Here is a 25,135-nt window from a genome sequence, read left to right as displayed (position 1 = left end):
CTGGGTGCCCACTGTTTTAGAGATAGGGTGAGACGAAAGGAGGAACACAGATATTCTTCCCAGAAGAATACTGCGTTAACAGCTGAGAACCCAGATTGGTTCTGAGAGCCCTGAAAAGGTTAAGTTTCCATTTGATAGCCAAATTATGTCTAGTTTTCAGGTTAAGGTTTAAGGTTCCAGGTTTCAAAGTTGCTAAACCACATGATAAGAATTAGGTAAGGGGTGCCTAAATGAAATTAGGATCAATTGAGGTCTAGTGGCAGGTGTGGGGTACAGGGAGTCAAATAGAGCTCTCCTGCAACACCTTTGGATTCGGCTCAAGGATGCAGTGTTAAATGAGGCCTAGTAGCAGCTGAAGAGTTCTCTGTAAAGGAATTTATAGACCCAAAAACCTAGATTGATAAAATAGGTTTATTTTGGGGTTTGGAAGTAAGGTTAAAGGTAGAAAGACACCAGGGCCAGGGCTGGCACCAGGCAGGCAGGAACCCTTGACATGGCCTGTGTAAGGATGCCATATTTGTGCCTCCTGCAAAAAATGGACTCCAGTTTTGCCCTTTTTTATAATGGGGGGGAGGGTTTTTGGTAATCTTGAAAGGGACCTGTGGGTGTAGTCCCAGGTTGGCTCCAGGCTGGTTTCAGCCAGGATTAGAATTTGAATATAATTCAATGGGTTTTTAGGTAAGGAACTGTTTCTGCTGGAGGTGTGGGGTTTGGAAAACCTGAGCAAATCATTAGAATGGGGATCAAATGGTATGCACAGTTTGATGACTTTTTGGGCATAGTTCCAAATTGCTCTCCAGAATGGTTGGATTCTTTCACAACTTCCCCAACAATGCATCAGTGTTCCAGTTTTCCCACAGGCTCTCCAACATTCATCATTATGCTTTCCTGTCATCTTCGCCAATCTGACAGATGTGTAATGGTATTTTAGAGTTGTCTTAATTTGCATTTCTCTGATCAATAGTTATTTGGAACACTCTTTCACATGAGTGAAAAGAGTTTCAATTTCATCATCTGAGAATTGTCAGTTCATATCCTTTGACCATTTACTAATTGGAGAATAGTTTGATTTCTTATAAATTAGAGTTAGTTCTCTGTACATTTTGGAAATGAGGCCTTTATCAGAATTGTAAAAATATTTTCCCAATTTGTTACTTCCCTTCTAGCCTTGTTTGCATTAGTTTTGTTTGTACAAAAGCTTTTTAATTTGACATAATCAATATTTTCTATTTAGTGATCAATAATTATCTCTAGTTCTCCTTTGGTCACAAATTCCATCCTCCTCCACAAGTCTGAGAGGTAAACTATCCTTTGTTCCTCTAATTTATTTATGATCTCATTCTTTATGCATAAATCATGGACCCATTTTGATCTTATTTTAGTATGTGTTGTTAAGTGTGGGTTCATGCCTACTTTCTGCCATACTAATTTCCAGTTTTCCCAACAGTTTTTGCCAAATAATGAATTATAATCCCAAAAGTGGGGATCTTTGGGTTTGTCAAACACTAGATTACTATTTTTATTCACTATCTTGCCCCGTGAACCTAACCTATTCCACTAATCAACTAGTCTATTTCTTAGCCAATACCAAATGATTTTGGTGACTGCTGCTTTATAATATAATTTTAGATCAGGTACATCTAGGCCACTTTCATTTGATTTTTTTTTTTTTCATTAATTCCCTTGAAATTCTCATCCTTTTGTTCTTCCATATGAATTTTGTTGTTATTTTTTTCTAGGTCATTAAAATAGGTTCTTGGAGTCTCAGTGGTATAGCACTAAATAAATAGATTAGTTAAGTGAGTATTGTCATCTTTATTTTATTTGCTCAGCCTATCCAAGAGCACTTAATGTCTTTCCATTTATTTAAATCTGACTTTATTTTTGTGGCCATTGTTTTGTAATTTTGCTTATATAATTCCTGACTTTTCTTTGATAGATGGATTCACAAATATTTTATACTCTCGACAGTTGTTTTGAATGGAATTTCTCTTTGTATCCCTTGCTGTAGGATATTGTTGGTAATGTATAAAAATGCTGAGGATTTATGTAGATTTATTTTGTATCCTGCAACTTTGTTAAAATTGTGAATTATTTCTAATAACTTTTTATTATAATCTCTGGAGTTCTCTAAGTATACCATTATATCATCTGCAAAGAGTGATAGTTTGATTTGCTCATTACCTACTCTGATTCCTTTAATCTATTTCTCGACTCTTATTCCCAAGTCTAGCATTCCTAATACAATATTGAATAGTGATGGTATTAGTGGGCAAACTTGTTTCACTCCTGATCTTACTGGGAAAGGTTCCAGTTTATTGCCATTACATATGATGCTTACCGATGGTTTCAAATATATGAGCCTTATTATTTTAAGAAATAGTCCATTTATTCCTATATTCTCAAGCATTTTTAATAGGAATGCATGTTGGATTTTTATCAAATACTTTTTCTGCATCTATTGAGATGATCATATGGTTATTGTGAATTTGATTATTAGTATGGCCAGTTATACTAATAGTTTTCCTAATATTAAACCAGCCCTGCATTCCTGGTATAAATCCTACTTGATCATGGTTCATTATCCTGGGGATGATTTTCTGTAGTCTTTTTGCTAATATCTTATTTAAGATTTTAGCATCAATATTCATTAAGGAGATTGGTCTATTGTTTTCTTTCTCAGTTTTCAACCTACCTGGTTTAGGTATCAGTACCATGTCTGTGTCATAAAAGCAGTTTGGTGGGATTCCTTCATTCCCTATTTTTTTCAAATAGTTTATATAACATTGGAGCTAATTGTTCTTTAAATGTTTGGTAGAATTCACATGTAAATTCATCTGGTCCTGGGGATATTTTCTAAGGGAGTTAATTAATAGCTTGTTCTATTTTTTTTTTTTTTTTTTTGAAATGGGACTATTTAAGCAATTTATTTCCTTCTCTGTTAATCTGGAAAGCTTATATTTTTGGAGGTGTCATACATTTCACTTAAGTTATAAAATTTATATTGTCATAAAGATGGGCAAAACAACTCATTATTTCTCTATTCATCTATCTAACTCATCTATTTCTCTTCATTTTTAAGACTAACAATTTGATTTTCCTCTTTCCTTTTTCTGATCAGATTTCCCAAAGGTTTATCTATTTTATAGTTTTTCATAAAACCAACTCTTAGTCTTAGTTTTATTTATTAATTCAACAGGTTTTTTTTTATTTTCAATATTATTATTAATTTCTCTTTTTAATTTTTGAATTAATTTTGAATTTCAAGTTTAATATTTGGGGGGGCGGAGAAGATACATCCTTTCTTCCCTCATTACCAATTAGTTAAATCAGCCTCAAAAATAACACTGGACTGATAGAAACCACAAGGATTGGAAGCACCACATACCAGCTGAAGAGAATCTGGAGTTTCAACAGAAAGGTCAGTTCGAAGGGGAGGAAGAAAAAAGGCCAGCACAGATGGTTAGCTGCTAGCACACTGTGCCAATCAGGCTGGGGAGAATTCTGGGATCAGAGAAGCCACTGAGATAGAGGAATCTGTTAGCTCTTCTCTGCTTATAAAACAGCAGTTCAGAAGAGAAATCAAGCCACTTTAAAATATAAAGCCAGATGCTAGAACCACCCCAATCCAGAAGTGATCGAACCGATCCTGGCATGGCTGTGCAGCCACTTTCTGCTGTCCAGGATTCACCTCGGGGTAGTTAAGAGCCTGAACAGTGGGGACACAGCCTGAGTCAACATCTAAACCGCATAGTGCCAGATTTGGCCGGAGGCTGTGGAAATCAGTCACAGAAGTCCCAGAGAAGCAGAACCTTTGAAATAGGGACCACGGTTCCCGGGCAGACACTTCCACTTTGAGTGCAAGGGCTTTTCATGTCACCTGCTGATATCCATGCCCCACGGGACACATTGGCTGGGCTTTGTTTCGCCTTTACTGTTCAGTCTTAAACCTAAGGGAAGTCGCTAGGACACATAGCGGGGTTCTTCACTGTGCAACCCTCACAGCACAGTCGTACTAATCACCTCTGAGGCACTTCCAGGGAGGGGGAGGGAACTCTCTCCCTGAGCTATCTCTTAGCTCAGGAGCCACTGCATCCATCCAGTCTGGGAGGAACCTGGTAAACAAACAAACAAACAAACAAACAAACAAACAAATAAATGAATAAATAAATAAATGAATGAATGAATGAATGAATGAATGAATTAATGGATAGATAGATAGATAGATAGATAGATAGATAGATAGATAGATAGATAGATAAAATTCTTACCCCAAGGGCAGACGCCAAAAGATTTTTAACCATGAGTAAAAAGCTGAAGAGAACAATTGATTCCTTCAACACAGAGAAAGAGCGGGTATCCAACCCAAAGGAAGTTAATAGAAGAGAGTCAGCAGATAACAGCCTAAAGGGGAATGATACCTGCCCCCCATCACATAACTCTCTCCTAGAAGAGACTATTAAAAAGTTAAGAGAGTTTAAAGAAAAATGGGGAAAGGAAAGAGAAGCTATGGTAGAGAATAACTTCGGACTTCCCAAAAAGTATGACCAAAAAAAAAAGCCTAGATTCTATTTTACAGGAAATCATCAAAGAGAACTGTCCAGAGATAATAAAAACAGAAGGGAAAATAGGCATTGAAAGAATTCATCGAACACCTTCTGAAAAAGACCCTAAAAAAATAACTCCACGGAATATTGTGGCTAAGCTGCAGAACTACCAAAGAAAGGAAAAAATATTGCAAGTAGCTAGAATAGAGCAATTCAAATATCAAGGTGCCACAATAAGGGTCACTCAAGATCTGGATGACTCCACATTAAAAGATCGAAGGGCCTGGAAACTGATATTCCAAAAAGCAAAAGATCAAGGATTGCAACCAAGAATAATCTATCCAGCTAAGTTTAGCATTTTCTTCCATAGAAGAAGATGGTCATTTAATGAAACAGGAATTCCATTTGTTTCTAAGAAGAAAGCCAGACTTAAACAAAAAATTTGATCTACATCCACAAGACTGAAGAGAAACAGAAAAAGGTAAAAAGAACTCTTGAGAACTGTATCTCTGTTGTGGATATATAGAAAGTCCGCATGGATAAGTTGATTTTACTAATATAAAAAAAAGGGGAGTAGTAAAGGGAAGAGGATAGTATCAGAAATAGGGGAAGGAGTGATAAAAAGAGGGAAACTATATCCCAGGAAGAGACATAGAAAAATATACCACATCTGAGGGAATTTAGAGAGGGGGTGAAACATTGTGTGAATCTTCCTCTCATCAGACTAGGCTCAAAGAGTAAATAATTGACATATTTGTTTTTCAGAGAATTCTCTCTCACCTCATTAAAAGGGGGAGAGGAAAAGGAAAAAGGAAAAGGGGAATAAGGGAAGGGGACAAGAAAAGGGAAGGGATTTGGAAAGAGGGGGGAGGGATACTAAAAAGGGAGGGCTGCACATCACAAGTGGGGTCTACAAATCAAATATTGGGGAAGGGGTTGAGAGGGGTCAAGGAAAAAAAAGCATAATCTGGGGATAATATGATGCAAGGAAATACAGAATTAGTAATTTTAACTGTATATGTGAATGGGATGAACACTCCCATCAAACGGAGACGGATAGCAGACTGGATCAAAAGTCAGAACCCTACAATATGTTGCTTACAGGAAACACATTTAAAGTAGGAAGATACATAAGAGTAAAGGTAAAAGGTTGGAACAGAATCTATTATGCTTCAGGTAAAGCCAAAAAAGCAGGGGTAGCCAACCTTATCTCAGATCAAGCAAAAGCAGAAGTTGATCTAATTAAAAGAGATAAGGAAGGAAACTATATCCTTCTAAAAGGTAGCATAAACAATGAAGCCATATCAATACTAAATATATATGGACCAAGTGGTATAGCATCTAACTTTTTAAAGGAAAAGTTAAAAGAGTTGCAAGAAGAAATAGACAGTAAAACTATAATAGTGGGAGATCTCAATCTTGAACTCTCAGATTTAGACAAATCAAAGCACAAAACAAATAACAAAGAAATTTAAAAAGTAAATAGAACATTAGAAAAACTAGGTATGATAGACCTTTGGAGAAAACTGAATGGTGATAGAAAGGAATATACTTTCTTCTCAGCAGTTCATGAAACCTATACAAAAATTGACCATATATTAGGACATAAAGATCTCAAAATTAAATGCAGGAAGGCAGAAATAATAAATGCCTTCTTCTCAGATCAGAAGGCAATAAAAACTACATTCAATAAGAAGTTAGGGATAAATAGACCCAAAAGTAATTGGAAACTGAATAATCTCATCTTAAAGAATAACTGGGTGAAACAGCAAATTATAGAAACAATTAATAATTTCACCCAAGATAATGACAATGATGAGACATCATACCAAAATCTGTGAGATGCAGTTAAAGTGGTAATAAGGGGAAATTTTATATCTTTAGAGGCTAATTTGAACAAAATAAAGAAAGAGAAGATTAACAAATTGGGCCTGCAACTTAAAAAGCTAGAAAAAGACCAAATTAAAAACCCCCAACCAAAAATCAAACTTGAAATACAAAAATTAAAAGGAGAAATCAATAATATTGAAAGTAAAAAAAAACTATTGAATTAATAAATAAAACCAAGAGTTGGTTTTATGAAAAAGCCAATAAAATAGATAAAACTTTGGTAAATCTGATCAGAAAAAGGAAAGAGGAAGATTGATTACAAGAAGAACAAATACATCAAATAAGACATAAAAGAAAAAGAATAATGACAATTATGATTAAAATATCAGAAAAGGATAAAGAAAACATCACCTATCTGGGGGAGCACCAAATGGAAAGTGGCTGGGGATCCCAATTCTGCAGCCTTCAAATCCGGTTGGGAAAAGTTTGTCCCAGGTAGACTGTCATCTCTGTGAGGGAAGCTCCTAATAGAGAATGCTGTCTGAATAGAGAAGGGACCCCACTACTCTGAAGATCCTTGGAGAATATCTTCAACCCTGCCTCAAATGAGGGACACTGCCCCAAATCTTTTTCAAATTGAATTTAAGTTTTAACTGTTTGAGGGGGGAAAATGACGTGGGTTAAGACTCCTTGCTAATTCCTAGCCACCATGAATGCCAATGGGAGATATCCAGCCTTTCCCAGCACTCCCTGGATCTGAGCTAACTTAGGCTGTCACAGCCCCCACTCTAATGATTGGCTCAGGTTTCCCACCCCCCACCCCCAGCACTAACAGTTCCTTATCTAAAAACCCATTCAATTCTATTCAAATTCTAACCCAGGCCAAAACCAGCCAGGAGCCAAAGTGGGACTCCACCTACTGGCTCTTTTCAAGATTATCAAAAGTCCCACATTGTAGAAAGAGGGAAACTGGAATCCACTCTTTTCAGGAGTCCCAAACATTGCACACTCCAGTTATGACAAGGGTTCCTGTCTGCCCGATGCCAGCCCTGGCATCTTTCTACCTATAACCTTAATTCCACTCCCCAAAATATACCTCTTTTATTAATCTAGATATTCTGGTCTGTAAATTCGTTTCCAGAGGACTCTTCCAATGGCACTAGACCTCATTTAACACTTTATCCTAGCACCGAATACAAAGGGGTTGCAGGAGAACTCTATTTGCCTCCGTACCCCAAAACTGCCAGTAGACCCCAATCCTCATTTCATCTAGGTGCCCCTTACCTAAGTCTCATCAGTTTGATCATGAGATTCTGCTCTCTCCAGCAATCTGAATAAATTCCCATGCAGACAACTCTAGTTGGTTTTCTCCTTCACAGATGGGATCTAAAATAGGGAATAAAGGAGAAAAGCCTCAATCCCAAATTCAAAATTCGTTATAAATATAATAGTAAAATAGTTTCTTTCATGAGAAAGGAAATAAAGGGCCAAAATATTAAGGATTTTAAAGCTCAGACAGAATTTGATATTTGGTCCTGAAGATAATAAGGACTCATGAGAATTGAGTAAATAGGGTATTGACGTGGTCTTTCTTGTGTTTTAGGAAGATCATTTTGATAGCTGAGTGAGAGATGTACTGAGGTGAGGTGAAACTTGAGGCAAGTTCAGCCATAGGCTCTTGTAATAGTCTAAGCAAAGAGATGATGAGTCCCTTGCATCAAGCCAGTCTTGAAGGATAGTAGAGGATTTTCTTGGAAATATTGCCAAAGTCAAAATGGATAGGAATTTAGGAATAGATTGGATATGGATAAGGACAAATTTAAAGAGTGAAGAGTTGAAGCAACCACTGATGGAATAGTATTATTCTTCTTAGTAATAGGGAAATTTGAATCAGACAAAGTTTGGGGAGAAAAAAATATTAACTTTTGTTTTGGTCATAATCTCCTTTTAGCTTTTATTTTTAAATATATGCATAGTTTTCAACATTCTCCCTTGTAAAACTTTGTATTCCAAATTTTTTCCCTTCCCTTCCCTCAACCTTTTAGACAGCAAGCCATCTAATATATATACATATATTAAACATGTGTAATTTTTCTATAGCTATATACACTATTAGGTCAGGATCACTTTTGTCACAATAGGCAGTTGGATCTCTTACTTGTTAAATCCTGAGACTACTAGGAATTAACTCATCCACTCTGCTAGCTGTGAAATGATATCTGAAATCTTTTTCCATTTATATTTCTCTAATCAAAAATGATTTAGGGAAGATCTTAATCTATTCTGATTTTGTGTTTTCTCCAAATTGCAATGGTTTCCTGGGAGCAGACGTCTCGGGGAGCTTCTGGAGCTTTTAGTTTCAATTCAATAATCTGAAAATGCAGCCAGGAATTCACGTCCAGATCTTCTCCTTGACCCAATCCAGACTGACTTACCCACTCAATGTTGGCTCCTTAGATCCTCCCAGAGAATCCATGGGCTTGTGGGAACTCCTTACAGAACCAATGAGCAAACTCCTTTAGAGGTGTCAACTACTTGACAGGTGTCAACTCCTTGACAGGTATTAACTCCTTTACAGGTGTAAACTCTTTACAGGTGCGAAGTTTGAGTTCAATGAGGTAGAGAATTGTTAAGTACCAGACACCGGACTTAGCACCTAGGAATAATCCTAACTATGGAGCTGTGGAGACACAGGTACTTTGTAATCTCAAGAGTTATAGAAGTATGATCTAACACTCATGTAAAAATTTTCATATGTACCTTGTTATATTTCCTGTTTTACAAACCTTTATTTTTCTTTTCCATTCTGGAGCTTTTACTTCTTGGTCTTCTTTAGACAGATTCTTTTTGTTGCCCAAACTCTATCCCCAGTGGTTTTATCTAGCCCTTTCTACCCTTCCCTCAGGAATCACAGTTGGTATTCTTTTTGTTCTGATTCATTAACTACCTAGGGAACCCACCTTTGCCATTTAGTCATGGCACAAAGTCGGGTCTCATGACTTTAAAATGTTTTAACCCTTTCATTTTTGGTTCTCTTTAGTTCATCTAGGCCTTGTGGTTCTCTGCTCCTATCCCATTTGCAAATGCCACCTCAGTTTATATTCAATTCAATTATCTTTTACTGAATACCTACAAATTATAAGGTACTCTGCTTATTCCCCAGTAATGGACCCAAGTCATTTCTCTGACACTTATTAAGAGTATGACCTTATCCGAGGGACTTTTCTTTTTCCTCTCCTATGAAACAAAAGAGTTGGACTAGATTCTCACAAGGATTCTCACCCTTTTGATATCATAAACTTCTGTGAAAAATCTGGGGAAGTCTATGAACCCGGTCTTTCAGTCATGTTTTCAAATGCATAAAAGCAAAGAAATAGGCTTACAAAGGAGATCAACTGTCTTGAATTATAATAATCAAAATGTCTTTTACAAACAAATTTATGCACCCCAGGTTAAGAACTCCTGGACTAAATGATCTCTGAGGTTCATTCTAGCTCTCAAGTATTGGCATTTTGTAAGGGTATGTCCAGCTAAGACTATTTCTAGGTAAAGACACTCTTTGTCTCAGTTATATTTCCCACAGGGCTTTGAGACCAGCAGCTTCTACCATTCTAAAGGTAAGCTCCTTAAGGACAGGAACAGAACAGGAATTATGGCATCAAGGAACTTATTGCCTAATAAAGGTGATGGCACCTTTATTACTCAATTTATTACTTTATTTACTTAATTATTTATTTAACTTTATTATTACTTTATTTACTTAAGGACAAATTTCTTTATTAAAGGTGGAGCTGAAGGATTTATCTTCATCCCCAATTTTTCTTCTATCCTTAATATGCTTTCTGAATTTTTGACTCTACCAACCCTCTCCAGCTACATTGACATTACAATGGCCACCTATCATGTTTTTCTACCACTGCCTACTTTCTCATATTTATCCTTCATATCATGTTAGTAGATTCATATTTATGTCAGTCTTCTGCTCCAAAAATCTTCCACCACTTGGCATTTCATCCCAAGTAAAATTCCATTCTAGACACATCCTTAACTTTTCTCCTTCCTTGCCATTGCCCCAGCTACAAGACTATCAACTTCATGAAGACCAAATCATTTTTTACAAAGTGTTATCTAAAATGTCGATATCTCTCGATATCTAGCATAGTGCTCTACATACATTAGATGCTTAATGTATGCTTGCTGGGTAAAATGAATAAACAAATTAACGTTTCCAGATCTAGTATTGGCTCACATGAACATTGCTTCCACAGAACTACCGCAGCCCACCAGGCCCTGGGCCACTTGTTCAGGCTAGTAGAGCTAAGGCAAGACTGGGGCCTCATGGGGCTGGAAAAGTCATCAGTGATCAAGGATGATCCAAATCTGGCAATTAAGAAAAGACTCCTGATTGGAAGCACATCCATCTGAGCAGGCAAGGAAGAGCTCAAGTACTTAGTATTGCAATTAAACACTCGGGAGAAATTCTATGTCTATTACAAGTTTTTCATGAACTCAAGGAGGTCTTGGTTATATTTTGCAGAGGGCACCAGAAGGGAGAGTCATTTCAAGCTAAGGGAAATAGGCTTCCCTTATGCCTCTATTGACACCTTTAATTCCCCAACTGGCTGAGTCTTTTACTCCTTCCTATTGCACACAGGAGAAAGTTCTTGCAGAAAAAAGGGGGTACACCCTTTCTCCTTCCAGTTGGTTTTAAACGCCCTCAGACTACCTCTTAGTTCCAGAGGCAAATCAGTGGAAACTGATCTCTGGTGTGCACCAGGCCGCGCATCAGGGGAGAAATGCCCTCCAATCCTTGGTTGAATGCGTTTTCACTGGCCATAAACTGGGGAAAACAATCAGGCAAGTCTGCCAGACCTGCCCAATTTTTGCCCAGGTGAATCCTGAGGGAGCTGTTAAGCCTCCACCTCTCCTGAAGCCAGTTCAGAGAAGAAGCACTTAATCTGATAAGTCTGTGGTTTGGCCATAATATTCTGAGGAGCTTTTTTTAGGGTCTTTTACAGAAAGCATGCGATGAATTCTTTCAATGCCTATTTTACCTTTTAGTTCAATTACATCTGGGCCGTTCTCTTTTATGATTTAATGTAAAATAGAATCTAGACTCTTTTTTTGCATCATAATTTTATAGAAGTCCAATAATCCTCAAATTGTCTCTCCTAGATCTATTTTATAGGTCTGTTGTTTTGACACGTACATAATTGACATTTTTCTCCGGATTTTCATGTTTTTTGGTTTTACTTGACTCATTCTTGGTGTCTCAATGAATCATTCATTTCTATTTCTTAAGTCACAATTTTTAATGAGTTATTTTCTTCATTCTCTTTAAAATTCTTTTTGTATATATCCAATTGAGTTTTTAAATGAGTTATTTTGCTCTATGGAATTTTTTTTCCATTTCACTATTTTTTTTTTTTTTTTTTTAGTGAGTTATATTCTTTTTCCACTTCACAGATCCTACTTTCTTGGGAATTCTTTATCTTTTCCAATTCACAGATCCTACTTTCTTGTGATTTTTTTAACCTCTTTGAATTCACAAATTCTGTTTCCCTGCACTTCCTGTGAATTCTTTATCTTTTCCAATTCAAATTTCACAAAGTTTTTACTCTCTAGCATAGCTTCTCTTTCCTTTGCTCATTTTTCCTCTGTCTTTTGAGTTTTTTAATAGTCTTTTCTAAAAGAGAGTTATGTGATGGGGGCCAGGGAACATTCCCCTTTGGGTATTATCTGGAGACTGTGTGCTGTTAGTGTCCTGGGGTTGGAAACCTGTTCTTTTTCTGTAAAGAAGCTGTCAATCATTCTCTTCATTTTTTTTTTTTTACTCATTTTTAGAAATCTAAGGGGTCTGTCTTCAGGGTAAGGATGTTACAAGGTTCCTCTGCAGAACAGAGATAGTATGGACGGCAGCTAATTAATAGGCTGCAAAGGTACAAGGGTGTTTTGGGAGAGAATTCTCCTATCCACCAGGAGTGATTCAGAGCTGGTTAGCATGACTGAGCTGCAGGAGTGTGCAGAGGATAACCTCACATCATCCTCAGGAAGTTTTCAATAAACAACTTTTCTGCCTTCAACTGAGTGATCTCTGAACCCGGTCTTTCAGTCATGTTTTCAAATGCATAAAAGCAAAGAAAGCTTGCTGTCTAAAAGGTTGAGGGAAGGGAATGAAAAAAACTTGGAATACAAAGTTTTACAAGGGAGAATGTTGAAAACTATGCATATATTTTGAAAATAAAAGCTAAAAGAAGATCATGACCAAAACTAAACTTCATATTTTTTCTCCCCAAACTTTGTCTGATTCAAATTTCCCTATTACTAAGAAGAGTAATATGATTCCATCAGTGGTAGCTTCAACTCTTCACTCTTTAAATTTGTCCCTATCCATATCCAATCTATTCCTAAGTTCCTATCCATTTCTACATTGGCAACATTTCCAAGGAAATCCTCTACTATCCTTCAAGATTGATACCACCTTGATGCATGAGTCCATCATCTCTTTGCTTAGACGTTACAATAGCCTCTGGATGAAGTTTCACCTGACCTCAGTACATCCCCCACTCAGCTATCGAAATAATCTTTTCTAAAACACAAGAATGACCACCCTATTCACTCAATTCTCATGAGTCCTTATTATCTTCAGGACCAAATATCAAAATCTGTCTGAGCTCTAAAATCCTTAATATTTTGGCCCTTTATTTCCTTTCTCATGAAAGAAACTATTTTACTATTATATTTATAACCAATTTTGATTTTGGGATTGAGGCTTTTCTCCTTTATTCCCTATTTTAGATCCCAATCTGTGAAGGAGAAAACCAACTAGAGTTGTCTGCATGGAACTTTATTCAGATTGCTGGAGAGAGCAGAATCTCATGATCAAACTGATGAGAGTTAGGCAAGGGGCACCTAGATGAAATGAATGAGGATTGAGGTCTACTGGCAGTTTTGGGGTATGGAGGCAAATAGAGCTCTCCTGCAATCCCTTTGTATTGGGCAAAAAGAAACAGAATTAAATGATCTAGAAGCAGCACAAGAGTTCTATGTGAAGGAATTTACATACCCCATAACATAGATCGATAAAAGAGGTTTATTTTGGGGGTTGGAAGTCAGGGTAAAGGTAGAAAGACACTAGGGCCAGGGCCGGCTCCGGGCAGACAGGAACCCTTGAGCTAGAGAATTGTTAAGTATCAGACAACCAACTTAGCACCTAGGAATAATCCTAACAATGGAGCTGTGGAGGCACAGGTATTTTGTAATCTCAAGAGTTATAGAAGTATGATCTAACACTCATTTAAAGATTTTCATATGTACCTCATTATATTTCCCATTTTACAAACCCAAGTCATTATCTTACTACCTCATTTTACACATAAGGAAACTAAGGCACAGAGAGGCTAAATCACAGAGTCACACAGTAGCTCAGGGTAAGGGGCAGAGAAGGGAACAAATATTTGGTGAGCATCTACTCTTGGGCAGACACTATGCTAAGTGCTTCACAACTATTTTTTCCTTTGATTTGAGGCAAAATTTGAATTCAGGCCCTCCTGTATATAGTAAGTATCTAGGATTAAGGAAGGGAACAATATTGGTTAAGCACCTACTATGACCCAGGCACTGTATAAAGTGTTTTACAATGTTGTCTCATGTGATCTGAGGCAAATCGGAATCCAGTCCTCCCTGTCTCCAGTACAGTGATCTGCTATACCATATACTCAGTCCTCTCTGGTAGATGTAGTTTCTTAGCTCAATACTCATTACTCATTCTTTATTAAAGGCTGAGCTCAAGGATTTATCCTTCATCCCCAATTTTTCTTCTATCCTTAATATCCTTAATATGCTTTCTGAATTTTTGATTCTACCAACCCTCTCCAGCTACATTGACATTACAATGGCCACCTAACAGGCTTTTCTACCACTGCCCACTTTCTCGAATTTATCCTTCATATCATGTTAGTAGATTCATAGTTATGTCAGTCTTCTGCTCCAAAAATCTTCCACCACTTGGCATTTCATCCCAAGTAAAATTTCACTTCTAGACACATCCTTAACTTTTCCCATTCCTTGCCTTTGCCCCAGCTACAAGATTATAAACTTCATGAAGACCAAATCATTATTTACAAAGTGTTATCTAAAATGTCTATATCTCTCCATATCTAGCATAGTGCTCTACATACATTAGATGCTTAATGTGTGCTTGCTGGGTAAAACGAATGAACAAATTAACATTTCCAGATCTAGTATTGGCTCACATGAACATTGCTTCCACAGAACTACAGCAGCCCACCAGGCCCTGGGCCACTTGTTCAGGCTAGTAGAGCTAAGGCAAGACTGGGGCCTCATGGGCCTGGAAAAGTGATCAATGCTCAAGGATGATCCAAATCTGGCAATTAAAAAAAAAACTCCTGATTGGAAGCACATCCAACTGAGCAGGCAAGGAAGAGCTCAAGTACTTAGTATTCAGTTTTTTCTTTGCCTCTGTCAGCCAGCAGTCCTGTTTTTAGTAGTCTTGCTGGAGTCCACACCTTTTCAAAAATAAATAACAAATACCAAGTGTAACATGGTAAGGAATGTGACCCCCAAGTGTGGTTTTACATGATATCATGATTTATACATAGCCATTGAATTCTCTATCATATTGCTGTCCATCCCCCAAAAGCTTCCCAGCTGATGGAAGAGTGAGTTATAATCCTTTAGAGAGTCAGATGCTTGAGACTTATCATAATTCAAACCCAAACACAATTTTTGAACTTCATTCTAGCCTAGTCCCCAGTAACATCCTCCAGTGTAAATAAGGAATGTTTTCTTTTGGGGGTGTGTGGTCTCTTCCAATGTGATTCACTTTGGGGGACCTCTTTCTAAGCTCCTCATGCTTTCTTTCGTAAACTTTCCAATGTTTCTTTGGGAATCTTCAAGGTATCTTCTCAAGCAATACAATTCAGAAAATCCCTTCGGGTTCATTCCTAGTAGTCTCATGATAACAAGTAGGAGACCCAACTGCCTATTTTGATAAAAGTGATCCTTACCTAATATGGAAATAGGTATAGAACAATTGCACATGTTTAATATGTATATATATTAGATTGCTTGCTGTCTAAAAGGCTGAGGGAAGGGAAGGGAAAAAACTTGGACTACAAAGTTTTGCAAGGGAGAATGTTGAAAACTATGCATATATTTAAAATAAAAGCTAAAAGAAGATCATGACCAAAACTAAACTTAATATTTTTTGTTCCCAAACTTTGTCTGATTCAAATTTCCCTATTACTAAGAAGAGTAATACTATTCCATCAGTGGTAGCTCCAACTCTTCACTCTTTAAATTTGTCCCTATCCATATCCAATCTATTCCTAAGTTCCTATCCATTTCGACTTTGGCAACATTTCCAAGGAAATCCTCTACTATACTTCAAGACTGATACCACCTTGATGCAAGGGACCCATCCTCTCTTTACTTAGACTATTACAAGAGCCTCTGGCTGAAGTTTCACCTCACCTCAGTACATTCCCCATTCAGCTATCAAAATGATCTTTCCAAAACACAAGACTGACCACGTCAATACCCTATTCACTCAATTCTCATGAGTCCTTATTATCTTCAGGACCAAATATCAAATTCTGTCTGAGCTCTAAAATCCTTAATATTTTGGCCCTTTATTTCCTTTCTCGTGAAAGAAACTTTTACTATTATATTTATAACCAATTTTGAATTTGGGATTGAGGCTTTTCTCCTTTATTCCCTATTTTAGATCCCATCTGTGAAGGAGAAAACTAACTAGATTTGTCTGCATGGAACTTTATTCAGATTGCTGGAGAGAGCAGAATCTCATGATCAAACTGATGAGACTTAGGTAAGGGGTACCTAGATGAAATGAGGATTGGGGTCTACTGGCAGTTTTGGGGTACGGAGGCAAATAGAGCTCCCCTGCAACCCCTTTGGATTCGGTGCTAGGATACAGAGATAAATGAGGTCTCCTGCCATTGGAAGAGTCCTCTGGAAAAGAATTTACAGACCACAATACCTAGATTAACAAAAGAGGGTTTTTGGGGGCGTGTAATTAAGGTTATAGGGAGAAAGATGCCAGGGCTAGCTCCGGGCAGACAGGAACCCTTGTCATAGCTGGAGTGTGCAATGTTTGGGGCTCCTGAAAAGAGTGGACTCCAGTTTCCCTCTTTCTATAATGAGGGGCTTTTGGTAATCTTGAAAAGAGCCAGTAGGTGGAGGGCTCCTGGCTGGTTTTGGCCAGGGTTAGAATTTGAATAGAATTGAATGGATTTGTAGATAAGGAACTGTCTTTTAGAGAGTTTTAGATTTAGATAAGGAACTCATTTGAGGCAGGGTTGAAGATATTCTCTAAGGATCTTCAGAGTATCCCAGCTGAGTGTCTCCTTGCAGCCAGGAACTACTCAAATTTGCACTCAGACTATTCTATTCTGGCAGACTTTCCTCATGTGTCCACCTGCTTTTAAAACTGAACTCCATTTAATTCTCATTTAATTCTGTATCTTTGTGCCCAATTCAAAGATGTTGCAGGACAGCTATATTTGACTCCCTATACCCCAAACCTGGCACTAGACCTCAATTAACCCTAATTTCATTTAGAACCCCAAAAAGTGGAACCCTGAAAACTAAATATAACTTTGCTATTAAACAGAATCTTAACCTTCTCAGGGTTCTGAGAACCAATCTGGGTTCTCTGTTGCCCCGCAGTATTTTTCTGAGAAGGATACCTGTGTTCCTTTTTTCATCTCACCCTATCTCTAAAACATAGTGGACACCCAGACTTAGTCTGGACTGTGAGCAAAATTCTCCCAGGGAGATTACTTGCATTTCTGGTAGAAAGACCACTTTTTTAATCACATCTATTTTTAGGGAAGGCAGGACCAAGGAACCCGGAAGTCTGGACCAGAAAAATGCTTCCAGAGACAAAAGATCCTATCCAAGGCATTTCTAATCCTTTTTCTATTGAACAAAATCTGGCTCTTAACTCTGAGACACACAGGAATGTGAGGAATATAGATGACCCTTACCCAAAATGACTACTCAGAGATCACTCAGTTGAAGGAGGAAAAGTTGTTTACTGAAAACCTCCTGAGGATGATGTGAGGTTCTCCACTGTGCACTCCTGCAGCTCAGTCATGCTACCCAGCTCTGAATCACTCCTGGTGGAGAGGAGAACTCTCTCCCAAAACACTCTCGTACCTTTGCAGCCTATTCAAAAAATTAGCTCCCATCCATATTATCTCTGTTCTGCAGAGGCAGCTGGTAACATACTGACCCTGAAGGCAGACCCCTTAGGTTTTTAAAAATGAGTAAAAAAAAAAAATGAAGAGAATGATTGACAGCTTCTTTATAGAAGAAGAGCAAGTTTCCAACCCCAGGAGACTAATAGCAGACAGTATCCATATAATACACTGAAGGGGAATGTTACCTGGAACCCCATCACATAGTTCTCATAGTTGTTCATAGAACAAAAAGTAATTAAAAAGTAAATAATTTCATCTTAAAGAATGATTGCATGAAACAGCAAATTATAGAAACAATTTCACCCAACATAGTGACAATGACGAGACATCATACTAAAATTTGTGGGATGCAGCAAAAGCGGTAATAAGGGGAAATTTTATATCTTTAGAGGCTTACTTGAATAAAATAGAAAAAGAGAAGATCAATAAATTGGGCTTATAATTTAAAAAGCTAGAAAAAAACCAAATTAAAAATATCCAACCAAATACTAAACTTGAAATTATAAAATTAAAAGGAGAAATTAATAATATTGAAAATAAAAAAAACTGTTAAATTAATAAATAAAACTAAGAATTGGTTTTATGAAAAAAAATTATAAAATAGATAAACCTTTGCTAAATCGGATCAGAAAAAGGAAAGAGGAAAATCAAATTGTTAGTCTTCAAAATGAAAAGAGGGAAGTTTCCACCAATGAAGAGGAAATTAGAGAAATAATGAGTTACTTTGCCCAAATTTATGCCAATAAATTTGATAACGTAAGTGAAATGGATAACTATCTCCATAAATATATGCTTTGCAAATTAACAGAGGAGGAATTAAATTACTTAAATAGTCCCATTTCAGAAAAAGAAATAGAACAAGCTATTAATCAACCCTCTTAGAAAAAAATCCCCAGGACCAGATGGATTTACATGTGAATTCTACCAAACATTTAAAGAACAATTACACCCAGTGTTATATAAACTATTTGAAAAAAATAGTGATTGAAGGAATCCCACTAAACTCCTTTTATGACACAGACATGGTACTGCTACCTAAACAAGGTAGGTTGAAAACTGAGAAAGAAAACTATAGACCAATTTCCTTAACAAATATTGATGCTAAAATCTTAAATAAGATATTAACAAAAAGACTACAGAAAATCATCCCCAGGATGACACACCATGAACAAGTAGGATTTATACCAGGAATGCAGGGCTGCTTTAATATTAGGAAAATCATTAGTATAAGTGACCATATTAATAATCAAATTAACAATAACCATATGATCATCTCATTAGATGCAGAATAAGCATTTGATAAAATCCAACATGCATTCCTACTAAAAACACTTGAGAGTGTAGGAATAAATGGATTATTCCTTAAAATAGTCAGGAGCATATGTTTAAAAACATCAGTAAACATCGTATGTAATGGGGATAAACTAGAACCTTTCCCAGAAAGATCAGGAGTGAAACAAGGTTGCCCACTATCACCATCACTATTTAATATTGTATTAGAGATGCTAGCTTCGGCAATAAGAGTCGAGAAAGAGATTCAAGGAATTAGAGTAGGTAATGAGGAAATCAAACTATCAGTCTTTGCAGATGATATAATGGTACACTTAGAGAACTCCAGAGTTCTGAATAAAAAGCTATTACAAATAATTCAGATCTTTAGCAAAGCTGCAGGATACAAAACAGATCCATATAAATCCTCAGCATTTTTATACATCTCCAACAAAATCCAACAGCAAGAGATACAAAGAGAAATTCCATTCAAAACAACTGTGGAGAGTATAAAATATTTGGGAATCCATCTACCAAAGAACAGTCAGGTATTACATGAGCAAAATTACAAAATGCTTGCCACAAAAATAAAGTCAGATTTAAATAATGGAAAGACATTAAGTGCTCGTGGATAGGCTGAGCAAATATAATACTCCACAAACTAATCTATTTACTTGGTGCTATACCAATCAGACTCCAAAGAAACTATTTTAATGACATAGAAAAAATAACAACAAAATTCATATGGAAGAATAAAAGGTTGAGAAGTTTAAGGGAATTAATGAAAGAAAAGTCAGATTAAGGTGGTCTAGGTGTACCTGATTTAAAGCTATATTATGAAGCAACACTCACCAAAACCATTTGGTACTTCCTAAGAAATAGACTAGTCGATTTGTGGACCAGATTAGGTAAAAAGGACAAAAAAGGGTACCACTATAGCAATCTAGTGTTTGACAAACCCAAAGACACCAATATTTGGAATAAAAACTCATTATTTGAAAAAAACTGTTGGGAAAACTGGAAATTAGTCTGGCAGAAATTAGATATGGATACACACTTAACATCATACACCAAGAGAAGACCAAAATGGGTCCATGATTTAGACATAGAGAATGAGACCATAAATAGATTAGAAAAACCTGTGGAGGACGAAGGAATTTATTACCAGAGGAGAAATAGAGATCATTACTGATCACAAAAAAGATTTTGATTACATCAAACTAAAAAGTTTCTGTACAAACAATACTAATGCAAACAAGATTAGAAGGAAAGTAACAAATTGGGAAGATATTTTTAAAGTTAAAGGTTCTGATCAAGGCCTCATTTCCAAAATGTATAGAGAACTGACCCTAATTTATAAGAAATCAAACCATTCTCCAATTTTTAAATGGTGAAAAGATATGAACAGACAATTCTCAGATGATGAAATTGAAACTATATCCACTCATATAAAACAGTGTTGCAAATCACTTCTGATCAGAGAAATGCAAATTAAGACAACTCTGAGATAGCACTACATACCTGTCAGATTGGCTAAGATGACAGGAACAAATAATGATGGATGTTGGAGGGTCTGTGGGACAACTGGGACACTAATACATTGTTTGTGGAGTTGTGAAAGAATCCAGCCATTCTGGAGAGCAGTTTGGAACTATGTCCAAATAATTATTAAACTGTGCATACCCTTTGATCCAGCAGTGCTACTACTGGGCTTATATCCCAAAGAAATACTAAAGAGGGGAAAGGGACCTGTATGTGCCAAGATGTTTGTGGCAGCTCTTTTCATACTCGCTAGAAACTGGAACTGTATGGATGTCCATCAATTGGAGAATGGTTGGGTAAATTATGGTATATGAAGGTTATGGAATATTATTGCTCTGTAAAAAATGACCAGCATGATGAATACAGAGAGGTTTGGAGAGACTTACATGAACTGATGCTGAGTGAAATGAGCAGAACCAGAAGATCACTATACACTTCAACAACAATACTGTATGAAGAGATATTCTGATGGAAGTGGATATCTTGAACATAAAGAAGATCCAACTCACTTCCAGTTGATAAATGATGGACAGAAACAACTACACCCAGCAAGAGAACACTGGGAATTGAATGTAAACTGTTAGCACTACTGTCTTTTTAACCAGGTTACTTATACCTTCGGAATCCAATTCTTAAGGTGGACAAAAAAAATTGGATTTACACACATATATTGTATCTAGGTTATACTGTAACACATGTAATATATATGAAATTGCCTATAATCTAGGGGAGGATGAGTAGAGGGAGAGAGGGGAAAATTTGGAAAAATGAATACAAGTGATAATGTTATAAAAAAAATTATTCATGAATATGTAGTGTCAAAAAAATTTCTATTGCATATTACGCTTACTGACAGTAGTAAATATATGCTCCTGATTATTTTAAGGAATAGTCCATTTATTCCTATACTCTCAAGCGTTTTTAGTAGGAATGCATGTTGGATTTTATCAAATGCTTTTTCTGCATCTATTGAAATGATCATATGGTTTTTAACTAATTTGATTATTAATATAGTCAATTATACTAATGATTTTCCTAATATTAAAGGAGCCCTGCATTCCTGATATAAATCCTACTTGTTCATGTTGTGTCATCCTGGGGATGATTTTCTGAAGTCTTTTTGTTAATATCTTATTTAATATTTTAGCATCAATATTCATTAAGGAAATTACTCTACAATTTTCTTTCTCAGTTTTCTATCTACATGGTTTAGGTATCAGTACCATGTCTGTGTCATAAAAGGAGTTTGGTAGGACTCCTTCATCCCCTATTTTTTCAAATAGTTTATATAACACTGGGGCTAATTGTTCTTTAAATGTTTGGTAGAATTCACATGTAAATCCATGTGGGCCTGGGGATTTTTTCCTGGGGAGTTGATTAATAGCTTGTTCTATTTCATTTTCTGAAATGGGACTATTTAAGCAATTTATCTCCTCCTCTATTAATCTAGGAAGCCTATATTTTTGGAGAAAGTCATCCATTTCACTTAAGTTATCAAATTCATTGGCATAAAGTTGGGCAAAGTAACTCCTTATTATTTCTCTAATTTGCTCTTCATTGGTGGAAAGATCCCTCTTTTCATTTGTAATACTAAGAATTTGATTTTCCTCTTTCCTTTTTCTGATCAGATTTACCAAAGGCTTATCTATTTTATTGGCTTTTTCATAAAACCAACTCTTGATTTTATTTATTAATTCAATAGTTTTTTTACTTTCAATATTATTGATTTCTCCTTTTAATTTTTGTATTTCAAGTTTGATTTTTGGTTGGGGGTTTTTAATTTGGTCTTTTTCTAGCTTTTTAAGTTGCAGGCACAATTTGTTAATCTTCTCTTTCTCTATTTTGTTCAAATAGGCCTCTAAAAATTTCCCCTTATTACCACTTTAGCTGCATCCCACAGATTTTGGTATGATGTCTCATCATTGTCATTATCTTGGATGAAATTTTTAATTGTTTCTACAATTTGCTGTTTCACCCAGTTATTCTTTAAGATGAGATTATTCAGTTTCCGATTACTTTTTGGTCTATTTACCCCTAACTTCTTACTTTTGTAATGTAGCTTTTATTGCATTGTGATATGAGAAGAAGGCATTTATTATTTCTGCCTTTCTACATTTAATCTTGAGACCTTTATGTCCTAATATATGGTCAATTTTTGTATAGGATCCATGAACTACTGAGAAGAAAGTATATTCCTTTCTATTGCCATTCAGTTTTCTCCAAAGGTCTATCATACCTAGTTGTTCTAATGTTCTATTTACTTTTTTAATTTCTTTCTTATTTGTTTTGTGGTTTGATTTGTCTAAATCTGAGAGTGCGAGGCTGAGATCTCCCACTATTATAGTTTTACTGTCTATTTCTTCTTGCAATTCTCTTAACTTTTCCTAGAGAAAGTTAGTAAGGATAATATGCAATAGAAATAAACTGGAACCTTTCCCAGTAAGATCAGGAGTGAAACAAGTTTGCCCACTATCACCATTACTATTCAATATAGTACTAGAAATGCTAGCTTTGGCAATAAGAGTCGAGAAAGAGATTCAAGGAATTAGAGTAGGAAATGAGAAAATCAAACTATCACTCTTTGAAGATGACATGATGATATACTTAGAGAACCCCAAAGACTCTGCTAAAAAAGCTATTAAAAATAATTCAGAATTTTAGCAAAGTTGCAGGATACAAAATAAATCCACATAAATCCTCAGCATTTTTATATAACACCAACAAAATGCATCAGCAAGAGATACAAAGAGAAATTCCATTCCAAACAAATGTTGAGAGTATAAAGTATTTGTGAATCCATCTACCAAAGAATAGTCAGGAATTATATGAGAAAAATTACAAAATACTTGCCACAAAAATAAAGTCAGATTTAAATAATTGGAAAGACATTCAGTGCTCTTGGATAGGCCGAGTGAATATAATAAAGATGACAATACTTCCCAAACTAATCTATTTATTTAGTGCTATACCAATCAGACTCCCAAGAAACTATTTTAATGACCTAGAAAAAATAACAAAATTCATATGGGAAGAATAAAAGGTCGAGAACTGCAAGGGAACTAATGGGAAAAAAGTCAGATGAAGGTGGTCTAGGTGTACCTGATCTAAAGCTATATTGTATAGCAGCAGTCACCAAAACCATTTGGTATTGGCTAAGAAATAGGCTGGTCGATCAATGGAACAGATTAGATACAAAGGACAAAAAAGGGTACATCTATAGCAACCTAGTCTTTGACAAACCCAAAGATACCAACATTAGGTATAAAAATTCATTATTTAGAAAAAACTGTTGGTCAAACTGGAAATTAGTATGGTAGATTTTTGATATGGATCCACACTTAACACCAAGATAAGATCAAAATGGGTCCATAATTTAGGCATAAAGAATGAGATCAAAAATAGATTAGAGGAACAGAATATATTCTACCTCTCAGACCTGTGGAGGAGGAAGGAATTTATGACCAGAGGAGAACTAGAGATCATTATTGATCACAAAATAGAAGATTGTGATTACATCAAATTAAAAAGTTTCTGTACAAACAATACTAATGCAAACAAGATTAGAAGGAAAGTAACAAATTGGGAAGATATTTTTAAAGTTAAAGGTTCTGATAAAGGTCTCATTTCCAAAATATATAGAGAACTGACCCTAATTTATAAGAAATCAAACCATTCTCCAATTGAGAAATGGTCAAAGGATATGAACAGACAATTCTCAGATGATGCAATTGAAATTATATCCACTCATATGAAAGAGTGTTCCAAATCACTACTGATCAGAGAAATGCAAATTAAGACAACTCTGAGGTACCACTACACACCTGTCAAAATGGCTAAGATGACAGGAACACATAATGATGAATGTTGGAAGGGATGTGGGAAAACTGGGACACTAATACATTGTTGGTGGAGTTGTGAAAGAATCCAGAAATTCTGGAGAGCAATTTGGAACTATGCCCAAAAAGTTATCAAACTGTGCATACCCTTTGATCCAGCATTGCTGCTATTGGGCTTATATCCCAAAGAAATACTAAAGAGGGGAAAGGTACCCGTATGTGCCAAAATGTTTGTGGCAGCTCTTTTCGTAGTGGCTAGAAACTGGAAGATGAATGGATGTCCATCAATTGGAGAATGGTTGGGTAAATTATGGTATATGAAGGTTATGGAATATTATTTCTCTGTAAGAAATGACCAACAGCATGAATACAGAGAGGTTTGGAGAGACTTACATCAACTAATGCTGAGTGAAATGAGCAGAACCAGAAGATCGCTGTACACTTCAATGTTGTATGAAGATGTATTCTGATGGAAGTGGATATCTTGAACATAAAGAAGATCCAACTCACTTCCAGTTGATCAATGATGGACAGAAATTACTACACACAGAGAAGGAACACTGGGAAGTGAATGTAAATTGTTAGCACTACTGTCTATCTACTCAGGTTACCTTTGGAATCTAATACTTAATGTGCAACAAGAAAATGATATTTACACACATATATTGTATCTAGATTATATTGCAACACATGTAAAATGTATGGGATTGCCTGTCATCAAGGGGAGGGAGTAGAGGGAGGGAGGGGATAATTTGAAAAAATGAATACAAGGGATAATGTTATAAAAAAAAAAATTACTTATGCATATATACTGTCAAAAAGATTATAAATAAATAAAATTTAAAAAATTTATATTTATAAAATT

At 36.0% G+C, this 25,135-nt stretch overlaps 2 long non-coding RNA genes across 2 annotated transcripts in view; one reads left to right on the top strand and one right to left on the bottom strand.

Moving 5' to 3' along the window:
- The window catches only part of LOC141561777 (uncharacterized), a 52,195-nt gene extending 34,021 nt beyond the window's left edge, over positions 1–18,174 (top strand). The window contains exons 2-3 of the long non-coding RNA XR_012488157.1: positions 16,126–16,227; positions 17,250–18,174. This is a non-coding gene — a long non-coding RNA (uncharacterized LOC141561777). The remainder of the gene's footprint in view (positions 1–16,125; positions 16,228–17,249) is intronic.
- Positions 1,892–24,802, bottom strand: LOC141561775 (uncharacterized). The gene is made up of 3 exons (XR_012488156.1): positions 24,664–24,802; positions 7,662–7,763; positions 1,892–4,115 (listed from the first exon to the last, which is right to left on the bottom strand). It is a non-coding gene; the product is annotated as an uncharacterized LOC141561775 (long non-coding RNA).
- Positions 24,803–25,135: the final 333 nt, after the last annotated feature.

Source organism: Sminthopsis crassicaudata, chromosome 3 (genome assembly GCF_048593235.1).
Source record: "Sminthopsis crassicaudata isolate SCR6 chromosome 3, ASM4859323v1, whole genome shotgun sequence".
NCBI classification, from domain to species: domain Eukaryota; kingdom Metazoa; phylum Chordata; class Mammalia; order Dasyuromorphia; family Dasyuridae; genus Sminthopsis; species Sminthopsis crassicaudata.
This window is presented reverse-complemented; position numbering and strand designations above follow the sequence as displayed.